Source organism: Larus michahellis, chromosome 2 (genome assembly GCF_964199755.1).
Source record: "Larus michahellis chromosome 2, bLarMic1.1, whole genome shotgun sequence".
Classification (NCBI taxonomy): domain Eukaryota; kingdom Metazoa; phylum Chordata; class Aves; order Charadriiformes; family Laridae; genus Larus; species Larus michahellis.
Window position 1 is genome coordinate 4,904,457 of NC_133897.1, and position 10,178 is coordinate 4,914,634.

Below are 10,178 nucleotides of genomic sequence, written 5' to 3' on the forward strand. Positions count from 1 at the left end.
TCCCAGTATTAACTCCTGTGGTACAGCATTATTGACTTGCCTCCTGCTGAGCTTCACGCTGCTGATCACAACCCTGTGATATCAACAATTCAGCCAGTTTTCAATCCAACTCACTGCACATTTATCTTACATGTTCATATGATCATACTCCGTGCATTATTGTTTCCTGATTTGCTTATGGATCTGCTTAGCTGACCCAGCAGTTACATAGAGAGAAAATACATTAATCCAGACTTTGCAGAGCTAAAGATGTACACAGTGATCCCAGGGCCAGAAATATACTGGTTCCTGTTGAGCATTTAAAGTACCATAGCTAGCTGTGACTTATTCTGAGTCAGTCTGCCAGTCACAGTAGTGCAGCTGATGCTAGGATTAATCTAATTTAATTTTAGCTGCCAAAAAGTTAGCTGTCTATTCTAAGCCAGTCTTTTAGGCTGACTCTGTTGTCAACACACAGAGACAAGCACCCCCAGAGGGCGATTCATCCAACCTCTCTCTTTGCATCGATTCCAGAGAGAACATAATGAATGACTTAGATTAGTTGCCTAATTATTAGATGGTGAAGGTTAGGGAAGATGAATCCCATCAGAAAAAGCGGGTTGTAGGAAACATTATGCAGGCTCTGTGCCAGCCAAGGACTCCTCTGTGCAGTGACATTTGGCAACATTCCAGCTCCTTTTCTCTTCCAAGCGGTGTGCAAAGGAAGAAACAGAAGAAGAGAACAACTTGACTTCTATATTCCTGGGACAGTGTTGTTTTTTTTTTTTTTTTTCTGCTTGTCTCTATGGTGAATTAAGAAGAAGAAAATACTCTCTGGAGTGGCACGGAGTGAGTAAGCTGGGGTCAGTGTGCCCAGGCTTTTTTGCTCTTCCCCATGCTGCTATTTTCTTGCGTTGCCTGTTCTGTTAGTTTCCTGCATGGAGACAGATTGCTTTCTCCTGCTTTAATACTAATAAGGCATTTGTGGTGTTGAAATAGCATGCAGAGGATATCCATAAAGCAAAGTGAATGTAAGTCTGTTTTTTGTATGAACAGCATGAGCAGGCTGACTTAGGTTTGCAGGGTAAATAGAGCTTAAATCTTCTTGCATGTCTGTGCTGTGTTAGCACACAAGTAATCAGAGCACTGAGCCATTGAGACCGATATTTGAAATATGGTCCGTGCCACGATTATATGTAAACAGATTCTTTCTGTCAACTTTGGTTTCACTCTCCAAAATAAAGCCTTTTAGTTCTGTTTCCAGATCTACAACCATTCTTTGTGGTGTCAAAAGTGAACAAGGGATTCAATTCCTTTTCCAGCATAGTATCTTAGTCTTGTATGATGTGTTTGTTTACTTTTTTTGCTTTATTGTAACAGTGATAACACAAAAAGAAATTCCTACTATGGCTACAGAGGCATTATAGAGAAAGTTAGCTGAGGTACGAAAAATCAGAACAGACCAAGGGAAGACACACCTGATGTGCTAGCCTGCCCTTAAGATAAGTTAGGTTTTGTCACCAGGTGCCAATCAATCTTGTCTTCCATTGCCCATAGTAAGTCCAGCTTTCATGAAGGTAATGAGAAAGTCTGGAAACAAAAAATTACATTTTAGGATTTGTGATTAGACCCAAAAGCCACTGAGGCAGAGATCAAGGTCTGACAGCTTCACTTGTTCTGAAATTCATGGTAAGACTGGGCCACGTGGGCTGCAGGGTGAACAGGCGGCTAAAGTTCGGCAGCTTCTGTCTTCTCTCAGGCTCAGTCAGCTCCATCAATCTCCTCTAAAAGGACAGATCTGAGAGACCTGTTTATCTCCCTCCCTTTCAGATCCCTGCAGTTTGATGGAGATACCTCTTCCTGGCCTCCGCAGAACAGACTTCAGCAAATGGGTGACTTATCCAGTAATTTTGACATTTAGTTTCCTGCTGGATGTGACGCATTTCTTCATACCCTTGTTTGTAAAAGTCATTCCCAAATCGTGTGTAGTTCTTCTCAGTGATAACTTGGGTGGTCTTTTTGAAGCCCTTGTTCTGCACATTTCCCATATTGCCTGCAAACAGATTAAGAATCCTGTCATAATGTTGGTTTAGATTGCAACACTTCTTTAGTAGTATCACATATCAAACATTTATAACCATTTTTACAATGCTAATATCTTTGCAAGACGAAATTGTCTTTCACAATTATCAAAAGACATTTCACCAGAGGAATTTTTATTTAGCTTATAATGCATGTTTGGATGAGAAAAGCCTTTTCCACTGAAGTTAGATAAACACATATCCAAAAATGTACAAAGAGAGAGAAGCCTCTTGCAGTCTACGTGCCTTTGCTTTGAAGAGTACTTAAAAGGTATTGAAGCCTTTCCCAGCAATGGTTTGATGTATTAATCATAGTAAGATTTTTGATTGCAAACAAACCTACAATTTCAGTCCCTTGACATTTTGGAAAGTGGGTGTCAGACACAGAACCTTCAGTTTTCAAATGACTTTTAAATTACTTTAAATCAGAAGTGAAAAAGGAGAGAAAGCAAGTATATCTATGGTATGCTTCAGTAAATGGACTTAAAAACTCAATAGGCCTTAAATTCAGTGGAAAACGTACCAGAAAATGGCACCAAGAATTACTATCAATTTTACATGCTCAGATGAAGTCCTGTTTCCATGGAAGTCTATGCAAATTTAAACACTGGTCTCCCAAGTTTTCCTCTTGCTTTATGCTTATCCCAGCCTTAACTGCCCAGAGCACAGAGGCATAGACAAAGTAATGCTCCCCATGTTATTCTTCTCTAGTCTTGCCTTTATATAGAAGAATGCCTGAATAGTTCTTTGTAGAGCAGTTCACCTGCTCTAGGTGACCCTGCTCTCGCAGGGGGGTTGGACTAGATGATCTCCAGAGCTCCCTTCCAACTCTACAATTCTGTTATTCTGTGATAGTAGAACATACGTGCAAAAAGATATTTCATTGTCTTAGAATCACAGAATATTTTAGGTCAGAAAAGACATCTGGAGGTCAACTAGTCCAACTCCCTGCTCAGAGAAGGACCAGTCAGACTACTTTATTTAGGGACATACCAAGCTGAGTCTTGAACACCTCCAAAGATGTAGATTCCACAGTCTATCTATGGAACCTATGTTTGATCATTCTTATAGGGGGAAAAGAAAAAAAAAAAAGAAAACCCAACCCCTCCACCTGACATCCTAATATCCTGTTGGAATTTCCCATACTTCAACATCTAACCATTGCTTCTTTTCCTTTTGCCACTTCCCTCCAAGAAGAGTCTGATTCCACCTTCTCTGTAGTCTCCAATCAGGTAGCTGTAGACAGTAATAAGTCCCCCCCAAGCCTTCTCTCCTCTAGGGCCCAGTTTTCTCTAGGAAACTCTAGAACCAGTTGATCACTGCTGGAGGACAAGGTGGTCTTCTTTGCTGAGGAACCTTCCTGCTCACTATTTTGGGGGGAAAAGCCATTTCTGTTGATCTTGATTAGTTCATTCTATATAGTTACTGGGTGGATGTGATGAATAACTTAAATCACCCCTACTTACTGCGCAATTCTTGGACGGTCAAGGAAAAGTGATGTTTTGCAATGATACTAATTCTGTCTGAGACTGTAGTATAATTACAATGGTTTCATGTTTGAAACTGTCTCATCTAGCCAAACTAAGGTAGGTAGATATTAATAATAATCCTTCTACCTATGACACCATCTACAGTGAATATTTAAACCCTACTTCACAGTTGCACATGAAAAAGAACTGCCATAAACACTGTGAAGGGAATAACATTTCCTGACTTTCTTAAGAGCTCCTTTTTCAGTTCAAAAGGAGTAAAAATTCCTAAGATCCCTATAAAAACATGAATGTATACACCAAAACTGTTCCAGAAACAGTAATGTTCACTCCAAATATCTTTTGCCAGCAGACTGATCACCATTCTAATCTTAGCTGGTTAAAAAAAAAAAAATAAATCTGTGGTCAAAGAATAAATAAGAAATCAACAGCAATTTAAAAATATTTAGCAATATTTATATGTATTTTGGTCTAACACTGGCATGAGTACCCTATAATCTGCTATGACTGCATGGAAAAGATAGTTGTTCTAACTGTCCAAGAAAAGATAACACTGTCTTGAGCTTGCTCTTGGTTTTATGAGTCATAATCAATGGACGGGATAGTGACACACAAGTTTAGGTGCCAGTTCAGGTGCTGTGCACTGTACCTGCCTGACGTCTGGCTGCCACTGCAGAAGTTTATGGCTATTCCCTAAATCCTGTATCATATATACTGGCAGCAGGTAAATGTCTTGTATATGTCAAGGTATCTCAAATGACCTGTGGTACTTGTATTTAGGTAGGCGCACCCCACCTATTTAATCTATCCTGAACAAACTGAAAAGGTTACATCTTGTGTAACTTGCACATATTTTTATTCAGCATTCTAGGTTACAAAAACGGGAAAGAAGATGGCATTTTTACGGTAGGATTCATCTGACTTTTCAGCGGCGGGATTCAGATACAGATTAGGACACTTTTAAATTTATTTTTTTCCACATGTACAAGTCTGTCCATGAGCTGTCCATTATACATGGATGACAGAGTTAAGAAAACTTTACCACTCTCCTGAAATAGATATTTAGGTATCCGTGACAGATTGTACAAACTTCACGCTGTTAGGAATCAGAAGAGTAAAACAAGCATTTTGGGAGAGCAGCTCATCCGATCTGTCTTAGATTCCAGCTTTGAAATGCTCTGACCGACCATCTGGAGGGTACCTGTTTCTCTCTAGTGCCTGTTGGACCAGTTGATAGACCAGTTAAGAAACAGATGAGCAATTTTTGGACATCTAAAATGAGACAAATTCAATTTCTAGAGCAATTCAGTTAAATTCAGTAGTGCAGGAAATAGGCCTTAGGGCTGCATCTATGACCGTTTTTTTGCTCTTTAAAGGAGAAGAAAATCTCTAATAATAACCCTTTGGAGTATAGCAGCTTAAGTGAGCCCTTCAAATGGTGTATTAAAAGCCATGTCACGTGAGACCTATGAAAGTGCAAGAAACAATTTCGCGCTATCGATAACCACACAAAAACCTATGAGACAACAATTCATTAGTGAACATGACCCTAATGTGCTCTTAAAGTCGTACTGACATGATAATAAACAGCAACACTAATAGCTGCGTCTTGACAAGTGAGTTATCCTTACCTGGTCATACGAACATACATGCATTACGAATTACTATATTCAAATATGTATCAATTTTAATTTATTTTCTAAATACAATAGAAACTGAAGCCTTCAGTTTCCTTATGCATTGTTTCCTTTGAAAGGCACAGCTCAGTTACTACCTCAAATAAACTTACGTGCTTATGTTTAACAATTGTAAGTTTGGGCTAAATAACACTTCAGTGGCTTGACTTAAACTGGTGTTTAATGAGTTTTATAGAAGAATTTTATAAAAATATAAAGACTAGATGTTAACCTTAGTTACCCAGACTCTCTGTGCACTCGTTGATAAAATCAAAACAAATCAAGACAAAGTACCTACAGAAGGCAAGCTACTTCATGCTTTGCTAAATAACTAAATCATTTTAGATGAGTAAACAGTTGCAGATGTCTATTTCTCTGTATGGACCAAAACAATCTGGGCATAGCTACTGAAGAAATGTAAATACAAGTGTCTAAAGCCGAGTAAAATATTCCCATCTTAACAACCCACATAAGGTCTCACAGAGAAGCTTGTTACCATCATAACTCCCCTCTGAAATAGGGAAGAATTACACTGATGAAGGATTCAGGTACAAATATAAACCAGAAAGAAATCCAAGCTCAGGTTCACACATTTGGATCTCCTCTGGAAAGATCCCTGGACAAGCTCTGTAACCAACATCAGCAACATGGCAGCAGTGCAAGGACTGAGAGAAGACCTTGAGACAGAGCAGGTTAGACTGTCACCAGTTGAGATCAGAGGTATGTATATGAGCCAGAAACTTCTCCTTGATTTCATAAGACCCACCTTCCATATGAGACTGAGGACACACTTGGGACTTTTTGCACTGAGTGCAGGATAAGTCTAATGATTGTCTGAAACCAGAATCTGCCAACCATTAAGGTGGCTGAGATGAGGCAAAAAAAATCCTTCCTTAGTCCTATCCCAGGCACAGAATCATAGATTCAGAATTGTATGGGTCATGAAGGACCCTTAAAGATCATTGAGTCCAACTCCCCTGCCATAGTTAGGGACATCTTTCACTAGATCAGGTAGTTCATTAGCTCAGGATTGCATCCCTGGCATACTCTTGCCTCCTCTGTGGTGGTGGGGAAAATAATTTATGTCTGGACTTTCTTACTACCCCAGTCTCTGCTTTCAAAATCCTGTCATACAGCTCAACAGGGCTCTTGAGTTTGCAGAATACCTTTCTGTAAAAAAAGTTGAGCCCCCTCACATAGTAAGTCTTCCGCCAAGATCAGATCCTCAATGTGCAAAAAGCAGCATGCCTTCTCTTTGACAGAAGAAAGACATTTTACTCCATCTGAGTAAAATCAGATCCAAAGTTTCTGCCTAACTCAGAACATTAATGTCAAACAAAAGGATGTTTAATTCATTACAGTTTATCAAGTACTCCAAGATCTTCAGGTGGAACATGAAGAGAATTGCAGTGCATTAGTCTTATGCAAATAAGCTCAGATGTCCTTCAGATGTTTGCAAATATTTCTGAACCGTAAATAAACTGCGGTGAATTTCAAGTATTCAGCATTCCCTCAAAGCAGGGCATGTTTTTACATGGGCCTCAACATTACTGAAAGTACATTGAGTATCTCTGGGCGATGCTAAGTGAACACGCAGTGTTGAAATATTCATTCTTCACCTCCTTTATCAGCACACTAAATGTCACTGTCACCTTAAAAAACCCTGTTAATTTTTCAATTAATTACTCAGGAGATGAAAATCTGAAGTCTCTATCGAGTTAATCAGTTCTCCTAAGCAATCTTTTACCAGTGATCATTATCAAAAGCTAATAACCAGTAAATATCATCTGCATACCTCAGTCCTTTACCTACTGCCTTCTTCATGATAAAATTTTGCATTCTGCATTATCCCTATTGTATGATTCATGCCCCTTGTCAGGACCATCTCTGAAGCCTTAATCTCCTGGTCAGTTAACTAACAAATTAAAGAAGTTTGTTGAAGACGACTAGGTGGAGAGTACCGATATTCAAGTATGCTCTTTTTCCCTAGGTTATTTCTCCACATAAATCTCTGAGTGACTATTCAGTTGCACTGGGAAAACTAAGGGCTGGAAACATCTGCTCTGCTGAGGTTCTCCATCACTGCTTTCTGTTTGTAAACCTTCCTGCATGCCCCACACAGACCAGAATCTACCCTTTTTTTTTTATTTTTTTTTTTTTTTATTTCCTTGTAGTTTCTCAAGACCCGTGGATGCAGGGATACAGTTTGCTTCTAAAGGGGATCAAATTGAAGGAACAAGATGTGAGCAAGAAAATCCCACAGAAACACAGAAGTCAAATTTTGGAAAGCCAACAGGAAGACTGCTGACTTGTAAGAGTCATTATGTTAAAGAGCCAACACAGCAGCAAACAACATCAGCCACAGAACGGGTGGACTGATTACTCAAATTAGGAGCTAATTTTTTCCAATTGTATTTTTTCCAATTTTTCATACATTAACCTTTGTCCCCAAGTGTAATTAATCCCTAACCTATTTTACCTCTCTTTGGCTGGATGATAATCAGTCTTTGGCTTGCTTTCCAGCTGAGGGACAGATGTACATGTCCTTTTATCCCAGCTCCTCTGCAATAAACATGCATGCTGCTAGCTCTTCTTTCACAGCACATTGAGCAGCTAACTGGGCAGCTAGTGAGTTTACAGTGAGACATTTAGAGAGTGATTTTGTTGATCAATTTTCTACATCCACACTAAGATGAAAATAACCATACCTTAGAAATCTGTTTATGTTGATCAGTCCTTTACTGACTGTTAGGAAACCACTAAATACATATCTGAGATAGATACATCTACTTTCAATCAGGTGAATCTCAGTCTGGATGTGGTCCAATAGAAGCAATGAATAAGCTGGATCTTCAGCAATAAACACTGGTACAGACATCTGGAACAGACTTTCAGCACACATGTGGTAGAAACCTTGTATGTGGTTCAGAATGCCATGGATACTACTCAGCCTTGTGAAGATGTGAAGAGTAGCAGTGTTCTCAGTCCATTGGCAAAATAAAAACAACCTTCTACAGCCTCAAAAAAAATTGTTATGGATAGCTGTATTTTCAAGTTTGATGTCATATGTTTCCCTGGTCTTGCTTGCATATCCTTTGGGTTAGCTTTAAGAGCATGGCAGTGTTTAGTCGCCTGTTGGATGGGCAATCCTTTCAGGCAGATGCTTCATTTATTTAGAGACCATCATCTTTGTGTAACATGAAAAGAGATAAGCTTTTTCTCTCTAAATAACTTAGGGAACATATGTGTGCCATGCTCATTCCCATGTCTCATTGCATGACTTGCCAACACTTGCCTGTGTTAGTTATCTCTGATGAGTACAATTATTAATAGCAACTCAAAAATAATATTTAAAGCATATCTATCAACACCTTCAACAATAAGTTGGCACAGCAACATGACTATGTGAAAGCTATTGATCCACAGCACCTTTAAACATAAATATAGAGTTCGCAATTCTTGATTTTTTAAAAAAAATATTTTGTATTTATTTTTGTTGATTTATTTTTATAATTTTATTTAATTTATAATTAAAATTTATAGTTTTGTTGATGTGTTTTTATCTTTCATCTTGAACAGCTTCTTGCCAAGAATAAGCAATGAAGCAACAAGCTATCAAGTGTCACTACTGGAAGAGAAAGTTTGAGAGCATCATTAGAGCTTGTAGACTTTATTCCATGTTTGTACACAGAGGAAAGAAAGTGGTCAAACCTGCTACCTTCCCCTACTATGCTATTCCCTGTAAAGATGGTGAGACAGGGTTTTGGTCTGAAGAAGGAGTAGATAAAACTATGGCCACCTTTGGTCTGCCATAGGGGGCCATGGGGGGGGACCGAAAGGCATGTATATCTCCATTGCTTACCAAGTAATGTTTAAGCCAAAAGCCTGTTCATCCACAAGCTGATCTTTTTCCATTTGCCTTTCCTGCAGGATTCAGACATGACCAGCAAGGAAAAATAGCAGCATAGCTGATTTATTATTTTTTAATAAATTGTTCACTACAGACTTCTTTTACAGTCAGTGGGGGGGGGGGGGGAAGTTACCTCTAGACATGTCTTGGAATAAGAGAAAGTGCCCTCTCAAAAAAACCCGTATTTGCTTCCCTGACTCTAAAGTGAGCTCAAAAATTGACATTTACCTTTTAAAGTTCCTAAATTCAGGATAAATGGATTCTACCCTACAAGTCCCATAATCAGAACACTGAGCTCAAGAGTTGTGACAACTTCCAGACAGCTTCTAAGTGAAAGAAGAGCATAGTAGGTGTTGTAACACAGCATTGAATTTTCAGTTAACAAAGTAATTGGCTTTCCTCCACCCGGCAGTCAGGTAGGAAGTCATTAGTCAGAGCCTAGAAAGCCATTGACTGATTCAGCCCAACATCAACAGGCACCTTGTAGAGGCAGAAGTGCAAACAACAGTGAGAAGGGACAGGTTATAGGGCTCATTTCAGGACTTTGCCTTTCACGGGATTTTGGATGAGTATGCTTCACCTCTCTGTTGGTTTGACACATCATCCTAGCAGTAGTGTCTCAAGGTAAAAATAAAGGCTGTGGTGATGTCACCAGAGACCTGAAGCTGCCCACATTGACTGGTAATAAATAAAGCTTGCCTACTGCCATGAGAAATCCTTTGGGAGAAGCAGAGGACAGCTCTCCATTCATCAGATGCCTGAAACCTTCTGCTTTAAGTAGAGCATCACTTCAAAAGAAGTGAAATTTTTGCAGGTATATCTCCTCTCTGGGACCACCTTCACAAGGATTTTTCACAGAAATCCCTGTCCCTGAATCAGTGTCGGTCTTATCCACTTCACCTGGCAAACAAATAAGGATCTAAAGCCTCATGTCAGTCACTTGTGCCAGTAACAAAAAGAAGTTTCTTGCAGATCTTAAAACACTTTTTGACTGACCTACTAACCACAAGTATGTGTTGATTTGGCTGTTTCTTACCTTGTC

At 39.2% G+C, this 10,178-nt stretch overlaps 1 long non-coding RNA gene across 1 annotated transcript; it reads left to right on the forward strand.

Moving 5' to 3' along the window:
• The first annotated feature begins 481 nt into the window (after positions 1–481).
• Positions 482–8,778, forward strand: LOC141738578 (uncharacterized). The gene is made up of 3 exons (XR_012585417.1): positions 482–828; positions 1,810–7,537; positions 8,027–8,778. It is a non-coding gene; the product is annotated as an uncharacterized LOC141738578 (long non-coding RNA).
• The last annotated feature ends 1,400 nt before the right edge of the window (positions 8,779–10,178 follow it).